The sequence below is a fragment of the Arachis stenosperma genome, chromosome 3, assembly GCF_014773155.1.
Source record: "Arachis stenosperma cultivar V10309 chromosome 3, arast.V10309.gnm1.PFL2, whole genome shotgun sequence".
NCBI lineage: Eukaryota > Viridiplantae > Streptophyta > Magnoliopsida > Fabales > Fabaceae > Arachis > Arachis stenosperma.
In genome coordinates, this window is record NC_080379.1 from 43,276,982 (window position 1) to 43,296,646 (window position 19,665).

A 19,665-nucleotide genomic window follows, 5' to 3' on the forward strand; every position below is an offset into this window, starting at 1 on the left:
TCACCTAGCCCGCCTCCTCATTCGCCACCCACAACCATCCACAGCAGCCGCGAGCACCACCGGCCGAGCCCGCCTCCTCATTCGCCGGTAAGACTCTGTTCTTGTCTCCTTTATGCTGCCTTCTTGATTTTGGATTTTGATTTTCTGAGGTTCTGTGAGCTCGCCTGTTCTATGCTGCCTTCTTGATTTTGGATTCTGATTTTCTGATATTTTTTATTTTGAATATGTTTTGCTGCTTCTGTTTGCTGCTTCATGAATGATGATGAATATTTTTTGCTGCTTCTTATTTTGATTGCTGTTTCATTATTTTCATGATTGTTGTTTTTGATTTTGAATATGGTTTTGCTGCTTCTGTTAGCTGCTTCATGAATCATGATGAATATTTTTTGCTGCTGCTAATATGTTTGCTGTTTCATTATTTTCATGATTGCTATTTTTGATTTTGAATATGTTTTGCTGCTTCTGTTAGCTGCTTCATGAATCATGATGAATATGTTTTGCTTCTTATTTTGTGAGCTCGCCTGTTTTTTTATTTTGATTATGTTTTGCTGCTTCTGTTAGCTGTTAGCTCTTCTGAGGTTCTGTTAGCTGCTTGCTGTTTCATTATTTTCATGGTTTTCTGAAGTTGTTTTCTGGTCTTTGATTTTCTGATTGTTATAGATGGAACAATCACAAAGTAACCCACAGCCACAAGATAATGCTATTCAAGATTCTCAAACTGGTTCATCCAGAGGTAAATCTGATCCAGCTTGGCAGTATTTTATAGTGAAGTATGACAAAAATAACAAGGCTCAATATACATATATTTTCTGCTTGAATACATACAATGGGGGAATATATAGAATGAAATATCATCTTGCAAAAATCCCTGGACAAATTAAAGTTTATAACAAAGTAACTGAAGATGTTGAACTTCAATTCAAAAGGCTTTTGGAGAAAAACAAAAAAAATAAGGCAGAAAAAGAAAATATACAGCTAATTATTATGATGTGGAAAGTGAAACACAAACGGAAGAAGAGGGTGAAGCGCCTAATCCTGTACAACCTCCGGTTCCTGCAAAAATGGGAGACAAAGGAAAGAGAAGAGCGATTGCTGCTACTCCAATTGGAAGTTATTTTAAGGAAAGGACTACGACAGGCTCTCAACCAACTTTGAAAAGTGTCTTGGCCAGTAAACAAGTTAAACACAAGGTTAAGTTGGGGCTTGCAAGATGGATCATTGATGCACGGATTCCATTCAATGCAATTCAATCGCCTTACTTTCAACCTGCCTTGGACGGCGTTGCTGCAATTGGACCTGGTTTCAAGGGACCGTCGTATGATAAAATGAGAGTTCATTTGCTGGCCGATCTTATGAAGGAGTGTCAGTTGCTTGTTGAAGGTTATAGAAGCTCGTTGAAAAGGACTGGTTGTACACTGATGGCAGATGGCTGGACTGATCAAAGGCAGCGTACGTTAATTAATTTTCTAGTTTATTGTCCTGCTGGTATGTCATTTGTTAAGTCTGTTGATGCTTCTGATATGATAAAAAATGTCGATACCTTGTTTAAATTGTTTGCTGAGGTTATTGAGTGGGTTGGGTCTAGTAACATTGTGCATGTGGTTACTGATAATACTGCGAATTATGTATCTGCTAGAAAACTTATTCATGAAAAGTATCCAAACATTTTTTGGTCTCCTTGTGCTGCTCATTGCATCAATCTTATCTTGAAAGACATAGCAAGTCTTCCTCACATAGCTGACCTTGCCTCTCGTGCTTCAAAAGTGACTGTCTTTGTTTACAATCATATGATTTTCTTGTCATGGCTTAGAAAAAGAAAAGAGTGGAAAGAAATTGTTCGACCAGGAGTAACACGTTTTGCTATTGTTTTCATTACTTTGAAAAGTATATATGATCATAAAGTAGACTTGCAATCATTGGTGATTGACAAATATTTCACTTCTCATAAATTATCCAAGAGTGTCAATGGGAAGATGGTTAGTTCAATTATCTTGGATAGTAAGTTTTGGGAGGATTGTTTTACTACTGTTATGCTTGTTGGTCCTCTAATTAAGTTATTGAGGCTTGTTGATGCTGATGAGAAACCTTCTCTGGGTATCGTGTATGCGGGCATGCAAAGAGCCAAAATTAATATCAAGACAATGTTTAGAAATAGGAAATCTGCATACACACCTTATACAAGTATCTTGAAAATGTGGTGGGATAAGCATTTGAAGCGTGACCTCCATGCAGCAGCATACTTTTTGAATCCAGATTACTTCTATAGTGAGGGGTTTGTTGAGAAGGCAAATATCTTGAGGTCTTTGCTTGATTTATTTGATATTGAAAATCTTTGCGATGACTCGGTTGCCGCAATGCAAGAGATACAGTTGTATCGAGATCAAAAAGGAAGTTTTGGAAGGGAAAGTGCATTGAAAGCAATCAAGAGACTTGAACCTGGTAAGTATTTATATTTCTATGTTCAATTTACTTTGAATGTTTTTTAAATATTGAATGAGAATTGATGGTTGAATTTCATATTCTGGTAGGTGAATGGTAGAGGCTACACGGTGGGAGTGCTCCTAACTTGCAAAAAATGGAAATTTGTCTTCTTCATCAAACATCTTCATCATCCGGCTGCGAGAGGAACTAGAGCCTCTTTGAACAAATCCATTCAAAGAGGAGGAACCGATTAGAGCATCAAAGGCTAAGTGACATTGTTTATGTCACTTATAATCTACGCCTTCAATCTAGAATGCATCGCAAGAAGAAGAATTATGATCCAATTGACATTCAAAGCATTGACACAGTAGATTTTTGGGTAATGCCGGATGAAGATGATCCTGAATTTACTAATGGAGACATCGAAGGCATTGGAAATTTAATTTATACGGATAATGCTATGCCTTCATATCCTACAGGTGATTGAAATAGCAAAACTTGTTTCATTTCCTCTCAATATCTGATGTAAAGTTGTAACTTTAATTTTTTCTTGGTTTTCTATTTTATTTTATTAGATGGAAGAGATGTGGAACTTGATGTGGATTTCTCTAATGTTGCTGATTCTTCAAATACAGCTTCTTTTGGTGGTACTTCTGATGATGGTGGCTTTGGATTACCTGTTTATGATGGAAATGTTGGAACACTTAATGATAATTATGATTTTTGATGAGTTGCACCTTTGATTAGTTGAAAACTTGCTAGTAATTGTATCTTTTGAATGTAGAACATTATGGGTTTGTCATTATGTACATTTTATTTTTTGTTTAGTTATAAACTTTGATGTTTGAAGTTGTTTGTGAACCTCTAATATTAAGTAATGTATAATTTATTATGTGAAATATTAAATTTTATTAAGTTAGAAGTTATTGAATTTATATACTTAAGATTATTTTAAGTTTTTTAATAATTTTATTTAATATTTAATTAAACCGATTGAACCCCGGTTGAACCCCGGTCGAACCAGTGAACCATTGAACCAGTGACCTCACCGGTTTATTGACCGGTCCGGTTCTCACAACCTTGTGTGAAGCTTGAATTAGATAGTTTAGTGAATAAACAATTGTCTGATTTTGATTGAGTATATCTATCGTCAATGAGAACACAACATCTGATGTCACTGTCTACTAGCCTGTTTCAAGTCATATAACGATTTCTCCAGCTTACGAACTAGTTGGCACCACCAATCCTAATGTAGGTTTTATATACACCTCTTCTAGTAAATCTCGATAGAAAAAAAAGCAAAATTGACGTCCAACTAGTGGACATACAATCCTTTAGTAGCAGCAATAGTCAAAAGTATTCTTAAAGTAGTGAGTTTGATGACTGGACTAAAGGTATCAAAGTAGTCAAAATATGCCCTTTGAGTGAAGCCTCTAGCAACGAGCCTTGCCTTGTGGCGTTCTACCTCACCATTGGGTTTGAACTTGGTCTTGAAAACCCATTTGCAACTGATTTCCTTCTTTCCAAAAAGAAGAGAAGTTAGTTTTCATGTTTTATTCTCCTCAATAACCTTCAATTCAGCACTTATTGCCTTACGCTAGCAATCATAGAGGATGACCTCTTTATAACTTCTTAGTTCTGTGGTGGAGGATATAGTAGTTGAAAAAGCTTTATGCTTTACTGATAGTGTGTTGTAAGATACGTAGTCAGAGATTGAATACTTCACTTCAAGGGAAGTTGGAGATTGTTGAGCCGAAACATTGACTTGCATCCAATAGTATTCTTGCAAATAAGATGGCTATTTTCTTTGCCTACATGATCTTTTAAGTTCATTAACTTTAGATGTGCTATTTGGATTACTTAATGATTCAACAGGATTCAAATTATTTGCTTCAAAAATAGGTTAGCCAGGAGAAAAATCATGAAATACAAGTCCAAATGAGTGAGAATGAGGAAAGGAAGATACATGAGATTTAGATGCAGGTGCATGAGGTTCAGAAATGAAAATTTCTTCATTAGAATGCAAGTCCCTTGTTCTTGTCAGTGAATTATTTTTGAAATTAGAAAGAGTGTACAAATTAAGCAATTTATTTGATGTTTCACTACTGCAAAAAGGATCCGAATGAAAATTCATTTCAAGATGAGAAGAATTAAAATTTTAAGAGTACAGATTTTGAGAGTACGAATTTTTAATACCTAAAGATTGATCATTTGAATATAAAATCTCTTTGAAGGAAAAATAGGATTCATAGAAAACAACATTTCGAAAAATAACAACTTCTTTGATATTAAAATAACAGAAGAATAGGGCATACATACTTGATATTAAAATCAAAGAAGTTGTTATTGATTCTTCTATGAAAACACTCTATCATAATATTCAAAATCTTTTCTTCTAATTTGCTATAGTTAACAACTATCTTTGTTTGAGTATTCATTGTATACAACCCTCGCTTTTTATCAGCAATTCTAATCATCTTCAAGATAGGCTGCTCCTGAATCTCACAATTATGAGCATTGAATATAAAACAACAAGATAAGGCATTAGTAACTTTTGAAATAGAAATGAGATTGCATTTAAAACTTGGCACATATAGAACCTTAGTCAAATAAAAACCAGCTGAAAAGAAAACTGTTCCACATAAGGTTGTAACAGTCTGCGAACCATTTGGCATGGCAATTTTAACTAGATTAATATATTTAATAGAATGAAAATGTTTAAGAATAAAGTAAATGTGAGAAGTTGCCCCAGTATCTAAGATCCAATCTTGGGAATTCAATTTAAAATCGAAAAGAGCTAGACAAATTTAGACCCATACCAGCTTGTGCTTGCTTGAGTAATTATGGCTATGGATTATACATAACGAAGCAATATAGGTTGCAGTCTTATACGGTTCATTTTCTTAGAGGTTTAAAAGATCAATATGCAAGTGTGTGCTCCCATATTATATTGCTTAAGCCCCTTCCAGATATGAATACTATTTTTTCTCTACTTATTCAACAAGAGAGACAAATGATGCATCTCATTGAACTATATTCTAAAATGCTAGTGAATGTTGTTCACAATAAATCTATAGGTGAAAGAGAGACATACCAGACTATCCAAGGCAGTGCCAAATTTGTCAATATTGGAGGTGAAAGAGGCTAATTTGGGGATGAAAATGTCAGAGGAAGAAGAAGAGGGTGTGGTAAAAGTGGCAAAGGTACTATTAAACAAGAATCAATAATAAGACACTTTCAGCAATAACAATAATTAGAAAACAGGAAACACTTTCTAACAATCAAACCTAAATCTACTAAACTATAATCAAATTTCAAGCACTTTCAGGAATAACATAATCAAGAAAGCATGAATCACTTTCAGGCAATCAAACCTAAATCCATTAAACAAGAATCAATAACTAGACACTTTCAACAATAACAATAATCAGAAAACAAGAAACACTTTCAGGTAATCAAACCTAAATCTACTAAACAAGAATCAATAACCAGACACTTTCAAGAATAACAATAATAAGGAAATAGGAAATACTTCCAGACAATCAAATCTAAATCCACTAAACTAGAATCAATTCAAGCACTCACAGCAATAACAATAATCAGAAAATATATAAGACTCAAAGTGATACTTACCCCGTATCGCCATCAGGCCAAATGGTCAACCATACGATGGGAGTTGGTGGAGAGGCATCAGCTGCCTCACTTCTGTGAGAGGACTCTGGGGCTGCGGCTTCCATCGCTGGAGGTGACATTACCGTGGCAGCAGGCTACTGAGCGGTAAGAGGCGGCAGCGTCGCCATATGTGGAGGCATGTAGTTGGGGTTAGGGACCATGATGAACGGCTGTTCTACTAAACCTGCAACCTGCGACGTCACCAGGGTAGTCATAGTAGAGGGAGAGAATCCAGAATTTTCTAGGGTACCAGAAGAAACCCTCCCTCTACCCCGACCACGACTATGACCATGACCAGCAGCCTGATCTACCAGACCTCTACCCGTCGTCATATTTGCAAATAACATACCAATTAACAGAAATTCAGAAAAATAAATCAACAATAAATTCAACATTATATTACAGTGTTCATCAGAATATTAGTCAATGAATTCAAACAAATTCATATTACAAACCCAAGAATCACAATAGCATGCTTAATTACCTATAAACCAAGAGCAATCCTAATAAAAAAAATCTAATTTTACTCTAAGTCAACCAAACAGCAGAAAGTAGTTTATCTCACAAGCATTTTTTCAACATCAAGTCATAAAATTCAACATCAATTACACAAAATTCAGCATTATATTATAGTGTTCAGCAGAATATGAATCAATGAATTCAAACAAATTCAAATTACAAATCCAAGAATCACAATAGCATGCTTAAAACCCTATGGACCAAGAGAAATCCTAATAAGAAAATTCTAATTTTACTTTAAATCAACCTAATAGCAAAAAGTAGTTTAATTAACAAGTATTCTTTCAACATCAAGTCACAAAATTCAGCATCAATTACACAAAATTCAATATTATATTACAGTGATCAGCAGAATATTAGTGGTGCAGGAATTGTGATTCACACTAACTAGCAAGTGCACTGGGTCGTCCAAGTAATACCTTACGTGAGTAAGGGTCGATCCCACGGAGATTGTCGGCTTGAAGCAATCTATGGTTATCTTGTAAACCTTACTCAGGAGATTAACAATGAAAAGAGTTTTGTTTGTAAAAAGTAAAAGAACATGAAATGAATAATACTTGTTATGCAGTAATGGAGAACAGGTGGAGGTTTTAGAGATGCTCTGTCTTCTGAATCTCTGCTTTCCTACTGTTGTCATCTTCACGCACGCAAGGCTCCTTCCATGGCAAGCTGTATGTTGGTGGATCACCGTTGTCAATGGCTACCATCTGTCCTCTCAGTGAAAATGGTCCAACTACGGGTTCCGTAGGACTAATCATTTGTCGGTTCTCACTCGTGTTGAAATAGGATCCATTGATCCTTTTGCACACTGTCACTGCGCCCAACATTTGTGAGTTTGAAGCTCATCATAGTCACCCCTTCCCAGATCCTACTCGGAATACCACAGACAAGGTTTAGACTTTCTGGATCTCAAGAGTGCTGCCAATTAATTCTAGCTTATACCACGAAGACTCTGGTTTTACATATTTGAACACTCTGTTGTCAGGAGAGGCAATCAAACTCGTGAACCAGGAACCTAAGAGATACACACTCAATCTAAGGTAGAACGGGAGTGGTTGTCAGGCACGCGTTCATAAGTTGAGAATGGTGATGAGTGTCACGAATCATCACATTCATCATGTTGAAGTGCGAATGAATATCTTAGAATAGAAACAAGCGTAATTGAATAGAAAACAAAAATAATTGTATTAATCCATCGAAACACAGCAGAGCTCCTCACCCCCAACCATGGGGTTTAGAGACTCATGCCGTAGAAGATACAAATTCAGATGTAAAATATCATGTGGTACAAATTGAATCTCTAAAAGTAGTTTTTATACTCAACTAGTGTCCTAGGTTTACAGAAAAATGAGTAAGCTAAGATAGATAGTGCAGAAATCCACTTTTGGGGCCCACTTGGTGTGTGTTTGGGCTGAGTATTGACGCTTTCACGTGCATAGGCTTTTCCTGGCGTTAAACTCCAATTTTTGTGCTAGTTTGGGCGTTTAACTCTAACTTTTATGCCAGTTCTGGCATTTAACGCCAGAAAAGGGTATAAAGCTGGCGTTTAGACGCCAGTTTGCGCTACCAAATCTTGAGCAAAGTATGAACTATTATATATTGCTGGAAAGCCCAAGATGTCTAATTTCTAACGCAGTTAAGAGTGCGCCAATTGGGTTACTGTAGCTCCAGAAAAGCCATTTCGAGTGTAGGGAGGTCAGAATCTAACAGCATCTGCAGTCCTTTCTCAGTCTCTGAATCAGATTTTTGCTCAGGTCCCTCAATTTCAGCCAGAAAATACCTGAAATTACAGAAAAAAACACAAACTCATAGTAAAGTCCAGAAATGTGATTTTTGCATGAATAAAAATATTATAAAAAGTAACTAAAACATACTAAAAACTATGTAAAAATATTGCCAAAAAGCGTATAAATTATCCGCTCATCACAATACCAAACTTAAATTGTTGCTTGTCCCCAAGAAACTGAAAACAAAATAGGATAAAAAAAGAGAATATACAATAAATCTCAAAATACCAATGAAGCTTAGTTCTAATTAGATGAGCGGGGCTAGTAGCTTTTTGCTTCTGAACAGTTTTGGCATCTCACTTTATCCTTTAAAGTTCAGAATGATTGGCATCCATAGGAACTCAGAATTCAGATAGTGTTATTGATTCTCCTAGTTTATTATGTTGATTCTTGAACACAACTACTTTATGAGTCTTGGTCGTGACCCTAAGCATTTTGTTTTCTAGTGTTACCACCGGATACATAAATGCCACAGACACATAACTGGGTGAACCTTTTTAGATTGTGACTCAGCTTTGCTAGAGTCCCCAGTTAGAGGTATCCAGAGTTCTTAAGCACACTCTTTTTGTTTTGGATCACGACTTTAACACTCAGTCTCAAGCTTTTCACTTGGACCTTCATGACACAAGCACATGGTTAGGGACAGCTTGATTTAGCCGCTTAGGCCAGGATTTTATTCCTTTGGGACCTCCTATCCACTGATGCTCAAAGCTTTGGATCCTTTTTGCCTTTGCCTTTTCGTTTAAAGGGTTACTGACTTTTTCTGGTTGCTTTTTTTTTCTTTTATTTTTCGCCATTTTTTTCCTCTCTTTTTTTCGCAAGCTTTTGCTTTTTCACTGCTTTTTCTTGCTTCAAGAATCAATTTTATGATTTTTCAGATTATCAATAACATTTTCCTTTTTCATTATTCTTTCAAGAGCCAACAATTTTAACATTCATAAACTTCACTATAAAAAATATGCACTGTTCAAGCATTCATTCAGAAAACAAAAAGTATTGCCACCACCTCAAAATAATCAAACTAATTTCAAGATAGAATTCGAAATTCATGTACTTCTTGTTCTTTTGCAATTAGAAACATTTTTCATTAAGAAAGGTGAGGGATTCATGGAATCATTCATAGCTTCAAGGCATAGACACTAGACACTAATGATCATATAATAAAGACATAAATATAGACAAAACATCAAGCATAGGAAACCAAAAAATAGAAAAATGAGAACAAGAAAATTAAAGAATGGGTCCACCTTAGTGATGGCGGCTAGTTCTTCCTCTTGAAGATCCTATAGAGTGCTTGAGCTCCTCAATGTCTCTTCCTTGCCTTTGTTGCTCCTCCCTCATGGCTCTTTGGTCCTCTCTAATTTCATAGAGGGTAATGGAGTGCTCTTGGTGCTCCATTCTTAGTTGCTCCATGTTGGAACTCAAATCTCTTAAAGAGGTGTTAAGTTACTCCCAATAGTTGTGTGGAGAAAAAAGCTTCCCTTGAGGCATCTCAGGGATTTCTTGATGAGGGACTTCCTCATGCTCTTGTTGAGGTCCATGAGTGGGCTCTCTTGTTTGCTCTATCCTCTTTTTAGTGATGGGCTTTTGAGATGAATCTCTCCATCTCCCATGACTCGGAGGTAGAAGCCACTGTCTTTCCTTTCCTCTTTCTAGAGGTTTCTCCGGTCTTAGGTGCCAGTAATGATTATGGAAAAATAAAAAGCAATGCTTTTTCCACACCAAACTTAAAAGGTTTGCTCGTCCTCGAGCAAAAGAAGAAATAAAGGAGGAGAAGAAGAAGAAATAGAAGAGATAAAAGTGTGTGGGAATTTGGCCAAGGGGGTTAAGTGTTGGAGATGTGTGAAATGGAAGGTGGCAAGGAGGGTTATTTATAGGGTAAGGGAGAGAGGGTAACCGTTTGGAGAATGGGTGGGTTTGGGAGGGAAATAGTTTGAATGTGAATGGTGAGGTAGGTGGGTGTTAGGGATCCTGTGGGGTCCACAGATCCTGAGGTGTCAAGGAATTCTCATCCCTGCACCTTCCTGGCATTTAAACGCCCATTGTGTGCCAAGTTGGCGTTAAATGCCAGTTCTGCTACCTTTCCTGGCGTTAAACGCCAGGCTGGTACCCCTTTCTGGAATTTAACTCCAGCCAGACACCAGACAGCCCTTTCTGGCGTTAAACGCCACTCTGGCTGCCAATTCTGGCGTTTAACGCCCAGAATGCTGCCAGACTGGGCGTTAAACGCTCATTCTGCTATCCTTACTGGCGTTTAAACGCCAGTAAGTCTGTCCTCCAGGGTGTGCTATTTTTTATGTTTGTTTTTTATTCCACTTTAATTCTGCAGCTGTTTTTATGTCTCCACATGATCATCAACCTAAGGAAAACATAAAATAACAATGAAAAATGAAATGAAAAAGTAATTAACATAGATAAATAAGATTGGGTTGCCTCCCAATAAGCACTTTTTTACTGTCAGTAGCTTGACATTACTGAGCTTTATAGTTTGCAATGTCTGCAAACCACAGAGCTTCCTGAATTGTAAACAATTGCTCATCCAGAAAGGTTTCAGAGATCTCAGTAGGAGGGAGGGATGCTCCTGCTACTGGTTCTATCTAGGACAGGAGATCAACTACTTGGTTCTCAGTCCCTTTTCTGTCTCTTATTTTTATATCAAACTCTTGTAGAAGCAACACCCATCTTATGAGTCTGGGTTTTGAATCCTGCTTTGTGAGGAGATATTTTAGAGCAGCATGGTTAGTGTACACAATCACTTTTGATCCTACTAAATAGGATCTGAACATGTCAATGGCAAAAACCACTACAAGCAACTCCTTTTCTGTGGTTGTGTAATTCTTCTGTGCGTCATTTAAAGCACGGCTAGCATAATAAATGACATGCAAGAGCTTGTCATGCCTCTGTCCTAATACTGCACCAATGGCATGGTCACTGGCGTCACACATTAGTTCGAATGGTAATGTCCAGTCTGGTACAAAAATGACTGGTGCTGTGACCAGCTTAGCTTTCAGAGTCTCAAAGGCCTGCAAACACTCTGTGTCAAAGACAAAAGGTGTGTCAGCGGCTAGCAGATTGCTCAGAGATTTTGCAATTTTTGAAATATCCTTTATAAACATCCTATAGAATCCTACATGTCCCAGAAAGCTTCTGATTGCTTTAACATTGGCAGGTGGTGGTAATTTTTCAATCACCTCTACCTTAGTTTGATCCACCTCTATTCCCTTGTTTGAAATTTTGTGCCCAAGAATAATTCCTTCAGTCACCATAAAGTGACATTTTTCCCAATTTAAAACCAGGTTAGTCTCTTGGCACCTTTTTAGAACAAGTGCTAGAAGGTCAAGACAGGAGCTGAATGAGTCTCCAAATACTAAGAAGTCATCCATGAAGACTTCCAGAAATTTCTCTACCATATCAGAGAAGATAGAGAGCATGCATCTCTAAAAGATTGCAGGTGCATTGCACAGTCCAAATGGCATCCTTCTGTAGGCAAATACTCCAGATGGACATGTGAATGCCGTTTTCTCTTGGTCCTGGGGATCTACTACAATTTGGTTGTAACCTGAATAGCCATCCAAAAAGCAGTAGTAATCATGACCTGCTAGTCTCTCTAGCATCTGGTCTATGAATGGTAAAGAAAAATGATCCTTTCTGGTGGCTGTATTAAGCCTTCTGTAGTCAATACACATACGTCACCCTGTAACTGTTCTTGTAGGAACCAGTTCATTCTTTTCATTATGAACCGCTGTCATGCCTCCCTTCTTGGGGACAACTTGGACAGGGCTTATCCAGAGGCTATCAGAAATAGGATAGATAATTCCAGCCTCTAGTAATTTAGTGACCTCTTTCTGCACCACCTCCTTCATGGCCAGATTCAGCCGCCTCTGTGGTTGAACCACTGGCTTAGCATCATCCTCTAATAGGATCTTGTGCATGCATCTGGCTGGGCTAATGCCCTTAAGATTATTTATGGACCACCCAAGAGCTGTCTTGTGTGTCCTTAGCACCTGAATTAGTGCTTTCTCTTCCTGTGGCTCTAAAGCAGAGCTTATGATCATGGGAAAAGTGTCATCCTCTCCTAAAAATACATATTTTAGGGATGGTGATAGTGGTTTGAGCTCGGGTTTAGGAGGCTTCTCCTCTTCTTGAGGAGTTTTTAGAGGCTCTTTTTTTTTCTCTGGTTCCTCCAGATCAGGCAGAACATCTTTAAAAATGTCCTCTAGCTCTGATTCGAGACTCTTAGTCATATTGACCTCTTCCACCAGAGAGTCAATAATATCAACGGTCATGTAGTTGTTTGGGGTGTCTGGATGCTGCATAGGTTTGACAACATTCAACTTAAACTCATCCTCATTGACTCTCAGGGTCACCTCCCCTTTTTGGACATCAATGAGGGTTCGTCCAGTTGCTAAGAAAGGTCTTCCTAGAATGAGAGTTGCACTCTTGTGTTTCTCCATTTCCAGCACCACAAAGTCAGTGAAAAAGGCAAATGGCCCAACCTTGACAATCATGTTCTTAATTACGCCTGATGAAATTTTAATGGAGCCATCATCAAATTGGAGGCATTATCCGGTTTGGTTTGACTTCTTCAGTCAAACCAAGCTTTCTGATAGTGGATGCAAGTATCAGGTTGATACTTGCCCCAAGATCACATAGAGCTGTCTTTGTACAAGCATCCCCTAATGTGCATGGTATCATAAAGCTTCCGGGATCTCTGATGAGCGGATAATTTATACGCTTTTTGGTATTGTTTTTAGTATGTTTTTAGTATATTTTAGTTAGTTTTTGTTATATTTTTATTAGTTTTTAGTTAAAATTCACTTTTTTGGGATTTACTATGAGTTTGTGTGTTTTTCTGTGATTTTAGGTATTTTCTGGCTGAAATTGAGGGACCTGAGCAAAAATCTGATTCAGAGGCTGAAAAGGACTGCAGATGCTGTTGGATTCTGACCTCCCTGCACTCGAAGTGGATTTTCTGAAGCTACAGAATCCCAATTGGCGCGCTCTCAATTGCGTTGAAAAGTAGACATCCTGGGCTTTCCAGCAATGTATAATAGTCCATACTTTGTTCGAGATTTGATGGCCCAAACTGGCGTTGCAAATCAGCTTCAGAATTTCCGGCGTTAACTGGCACAAAAATTGGAGTTAAACACCCAAACTGGCATAAAAGCTGGCGTTTAACTCCAGAAAAAGTCTCTACACATGAAAGCTTCAATGCTCAGCCCAAGCACACGCCAAGTGGACCCCGGAAGTGGATTTTTACGTCATTTACTCATTTCTGTATACCCTAGGTTAATAGTTCACTATTAATAGGACCTTTTGATATTGTATCTATACCTTATGACACTTTAAACCCCATGGTTGGGGGTGAGGAGCTCTGCTGTGTATTGATGGATTAATGCAATTACTACTGTTTCTCATTCAATCACGCTTGCTTCTATTCTAAGATATCACTTGTTCCTAAACTTGATGAATATGATGATCCGTGACACTCATCATCATTCTCACCTATGAACGTGTGCCTGACAACCACCTCCGTTCTACCTTAGATTGAGTAGATATCTCTTGGATTCTTTAATCAGAATCTTCGTGGAATAAGCTAGAACTGATGGCGGCATTCAAGAGAATCCGGAAGGTCTAAACCTTGTCTGTGGTATTCTGAGTAGGATTCTAGGATTGAATGACTGTGACGAGCTTCAAACTCCTGAAGGCTGGGCGTTAGTGACAGACGCAAAAGAATCACTAGATTCTATTCCAACCTGATTGAGAACCGACAGATGATTAGCCGTGCTGTGACAGAGCGCGTTGAACATTTTTACTGAGAGGATGGGAGGTAGCCATTGACAACGGTGAAACCCTACATACAGCTTGCCATGGAAGAAGCCTTGCGTGCATGAAGAAGAAGACAATAGGAAAGCAGAGATTCAGAAGATAGAGCATCTCCAAAACCTCAACCTGTTCTCCATTACTGCAAAACAAGTACTTATTTCATGTTCTTTTACTTTTCAGAATCAACCCTGATAATTATTGATATCCTGACTAAGAGTTACAAGATAACCATAGCTTGCTTCAAGCCAACAATCTCCGTGGGATCGACCCTTACTCACGTAAGGTATTACTTGGACGACCCAGTGCACTTGCTGGTTAGTTGTGCGGAATTGCAAAAGTGTGATTGCAATTTCGTGCACCAAGTTTTTGGCGCCGTTGCCGGAGAATGTTCGAGTTTGGACAACTGATGGTTTATCTTGTTGCTTAGATTAGGACTGTTTTATTTTTGTTGGTTTAGAGTCTTTTATTTGAGTTTAGTTTCATATTTTAAGTTTGGTGTCAATTGCATGCTTTTGTTTTCTTTTATTTTTCGAATTTGCATGTCCTTAGTCCTTTCTTGATCCTTAAAAATTCTAAGTTTGGTGTCTTCTTTGTGTTTTCCTTTAAGTTTTTGAAAATTTGTGTCTGATTTTCTAAAAATTTTAAGTTTGGTGTCATTTTGTTGTTTTTCTCTTTCCTCATTTCAAAAATTAAATATTTTTCAAAATAATTTTCAATCATATCTTTTCAATTGCTAATTCCAAAATCTTTTTTTTATTAACTAATTGATTTAGTTTTCAATTTGTTTTGATCTCATTTTTTTTAGTTTTCGAAATTTTATTTTATTTTATTTTAAATTTTTTGGTCACCTTTAATAAAAAAAAATACTTTACTTGTGAATCCATATCATATTCCCTTTCTCCATCATGGACCTAAGTGGAATTGAGCAGTCCAGAAGGACTTTGGTGTCATATGCTAACCCCATTATAGCTGCATATGGGAGTAGCATATGTATACCTCCCATTAAAACAAGCAGCTTTGAGCTAAATCCTCAACTCATTATCATGGTGCAGCAAAATTGCCAGTATTCCGGTCTTCCACAGGAAGAACCTACTGAGTTTCTGGCACAATTCTTACAAATTGCTGACACAGTACGTGATAAAGAGGTAGATCAGGATGTCTACAGATTACTACTGTTTCCATTTGCTGTAAAAGATCAAGCTAAGAGGTGGTTGAATAACCAACCCACAGCAAGCATAAAAACATGGAGACAGTTATCAGACAGATTCCTGAATCAATTTTACCCTCCAAAAAGGATGACACAGCTAAGGCTGGACATCCAAGGCTTTAAACAAGAGGATAATGAATCCCTTTATAATGCCTGGGAGAGGTATAGAGGTATGCTAAGAAAATGCCCCTCTGAAATGTTTTCAGAGTGGGTACAGTTAGACATCTTCTACTATGGGCTGACAGAAAAAATTCAGATGTCTCTAGACCACTCAGCTGGTGGATCTATACATATGAGGAAGACGATTGAAGAGGCTCAAGAACTTATAGATACTGTTGCTAGAAATCAACATTTGTACTCTAGCAGTGAGCCCTCTACAAAAGAAGAAGCTATGGCAGTAGCTACTGATACTAATCCTCAAGAACAGATTGTTGAGCTTAATCAGCAATTACTCCTGATGACAAAACAGTTGGCAGAATTTAAAGAGATGCTCCAAGAAACAAAAATTGCCAACAAGAACATAGAATCACAGTTGAATCAAACAAAACAGCAGTTATCTAAACAGATAACAGAAGAATGCCAAGCAGTTCAACTGAGGAGTGGGAAGACATTGAATAACACTGCTCAAAGTAGCAAAAAGCCAAGAAAGGAACAGTTGACAGAGGATAACCAAAACACTGCTCAAAATCCCTCTGAGGACAGTAAGAGCCCAGAGAGGAATACTCTTGGCGTTTAAACGCCAGAAAGGGGGGAAAAGTTGGCGTTAAACGCCCATTCCTTGCCCAGTTCTGGCGTTCAAACGCCAGAAAAGGGGGAAAAGTTGGCGTTAAACGCCCATTCCTCACCCAATCCTAGCGTTCAAACGCCAATGAGGAATCAGACACCTGAGAGTGCTGATAGTAACCCCTCTAAAAAGGCTTCTCCAACCACCTCTGTAAGGAATAAACCTGCAGCAACTAAGGTTGAGGAATATAAAGCCAAGATGCCTTATCCTTGGAAACTCTGCCAAGCGAAACAGGATAAGCAATTTGCCCGCTTTGCAGACTATCTAAGGACTCTTGAAATAAAGATTTCGTTTGCAGAAGCACTTAAGCAAATACCTTCTTATGCTAAGTTCATGAAGGAGATCTTAAGTCATAAGAAGGATTGGAGAGAAACTAAAAAAGTGTTTTTCACTGAAGAATGCAGTGCAGTCATTCTGAAAAGCTTACCAGAAAAGCTTCAAGATCCAGGAAGCTTTATGATACCATGCACATTAGAAGGTGCTTGCACCAAGACAGCACTGTGTGACCTTGGAGCAAGTATCAATCTAATACCTGCATCTACTATCAGAAAGCTTGGGTTGACTGATGAAGTCAAACCAACCCGGATATGTCTCCAACTTGCTGATGGCTCCATTAAATATCCATCAGGCATAATTGAGGACATGATTGTCAAGGTTGGGCCATTCGCCTTTCCAACTGACTTTGTAGTGCTGGAAATGGAGGAGCACAAGAGTGCAACTCTCATTCTAGGTAGACCTTTCCTAGCAACTGGACAAACTCTTATTGATGTACAAAAAGGGGAAGTAACCCTGAGAGTCAATGAGGATGAGTTCAAGTTGAATGCTGTAAAAGCTATGCAGCATCCAGACACACCAAATGACTGCATGAGCGCTGACATTATTGACTCTTTAGTAGAAGAGATCAATATGACTGAAAGTCTAGAATCAGAGCTAGAGGACATCTTCAAGGATGTTCAGCCTGATCAGGAAGAATCAGAGGAAATAAAAGAATTTTTAAAAATTCTGCAGGAAGAGGATAAGCCTCCCTAACCTGAGCTCAAACCACTACCACCATCCCTAAAGTATGCATTTCTGGGAGAGGGTGACACTTTTCCAGTGATCATAAGCTCTGCTTTAAATCCACAGGAAGAGGAAGCACTGATTCAAGTGCTAAGGACACACAAGACAGCTCTTGGGTGGTCTATAAGTGATCTTAAGGGCATTAGCCCAGCAAGATGCATGCACAAGATCCTATTGGAGGATAATGCCAAACCAGTGGTTCAACCACAAAGGCAGCTAAATCCAGCCATGAAGGAGGTGGTGCAGAAAGAGGTCACTAAATTACTAGAGGCTGGGATGATTTATCCCATTTCTGATAGCCCCTGGGTGAGCCCTGTCCAAGTTGTCCCCAAGAAGGGAGGCATGACAGTAGTTCATAATGAAAAAAATGAACTGGTTCCTACAAGAACAGTTACAGGGTGGCGTATGTGTATTGACTACAGAAGGCTCAATACAGCCACCAGAAAGGATCATTTTCCTTTACCATTCATAGACCAAATGCTAGAAAGACTAGCTGGTCATGATTATTACTGCTTTTTGGATGGCTATTCAGGTTACAACCAAATTACAGTAGATCCTCAGGACCAAGAGAAAACAGCATTCACTTGCCCTTCTGGCGTGTTTGCCTATAGGAGAATGCCTTTTGGTCTGTGTAATGCTCCTGCAACTTTTCAGAGATGCATGCTATCCATCTTCTCTGATATGGTGGAGAAATTTCTAGAAGTCTTCATGGATGACTTCTCAGTATATGGAGACTCATTCAGCTCCTGTCTTAACCACCTAGCACTTGTCCTGAAATGGTGCCAAGAGACTAACCTGGTTTTAAACTGGGAGAAATGTCACTTTATGGTGACTGAAGGAATTGTCCATGGGCACAAAATTTCAAGCAAGGGAATAGAGGTGGATAAAGCAAAGGTAGAGGTAATTGAAAAATTACCACCACCTACCAATGTTAAGGCAATCAGAAGTTTTCTGGGGCATGCAGGATTCTACAGAAGGTTTATAAAGGATTTTTCGAAAATTGCAAAACCTCTGAGCAACTTGCTAGCTGCTGACACACCATTTGTGTTTGACACACAGTGTCTGCAGGCATTTGAGACCCTGAAAGCCAAGCTGGTCACAGCACCAGTCATCTCTGCACCATACTGGACATTGCCATTCGAACTAATGTGTGATGCCAGTGACCATGTCATTGGTGCAGTGTTGGGACAGAGGCATAACAAGCTTCTGCATGTCATTTATTATGCCAGCCGTGTTCTAAATGATGCACAAAAGAACTACACAACCACAGAAAAAGAGTTACTTGCAGTGGTCTATGCCATTGACAAGTTTAGATCCTATTTAGTTGTGTCAAAAGTGATTGTGTACACTGACCATGCTGCTCTTAAATACTTACTCACAAAGCAGGATTCAAAACCTAGGCTCATAAGGTGGGTGCTGCTTCTGCAAGAGTTTGATATAGAAATAAGAGACAGAAAAGGGACAGAGAACCAAGTAGCTGATCATCTGTCCCGAATAGAACCAGTAGATGGGGCGTCCCTCCCTTCTACTAAGATCTCTGAGACTTTCCCAGATGAGCAACTCTTTGCCATTCAGGAAGCTCCATGGTTTGCAGATATTGCAAATTATAAAGCTGTGAGGTTTATACCCCAGGAGTACAGTAGGGTGCAAAGAAAGAAATTAATTTCAGATGCCAAGTACTACCTATGGGATGAGCCATATCTCTTTAAGAGATGTGCAGACGGAATGATCCGCAGATGTGTACCCAGAGAGGAAGCACAAAGGATCCTATGGCACTGCCATGGATCACAGTATGGGGGACATTTCGGAAGTGAGCAAACAGCCACTAAGGTCCTCCAATGTGGCTTCTACTGGCCTACTCTCTATAGAGATGCCCGAGAGTTTGTGCGTAACTGTGACAGTTGCCAAAGAGCTGGTAACTTGCCTCATGGATACGCCATGCCTCAACAAGGGATCTTAGAGATTGAATTGTTTGATGTATGGGGTATTGACTTCATGGGTCCGTTCCCACCATCATACTCAAACACTTACATTCTGGTGGCAGTGGACTATGTATCTAAATGGGTAGAAGCAATTGCTACACCCACTAATGATACTAAGACTGTGCTAAAATTCCTCCAGAAACACATCTTCAGCAGATTTGGTGTTCCTAGAGTCCTAATCAGTGATGGAGGCACTCATTTCTGCAACAAACAGTTGTACTCTGCTATGGTCCGATATGGAATTAGCCACAAAGTAGCAACTCCGTATCATCCACAGACAAATGGGCAAGCTGAAGTCTCTAACAGAGAGCTAAAAAGAATCCTAGAACGGACTGTAATTGCCCGTAGAAAAGATTGGGCAAAGAGCTTGGATGATGCTCTGTGGGCATACAGAACAGCATTCAAGAC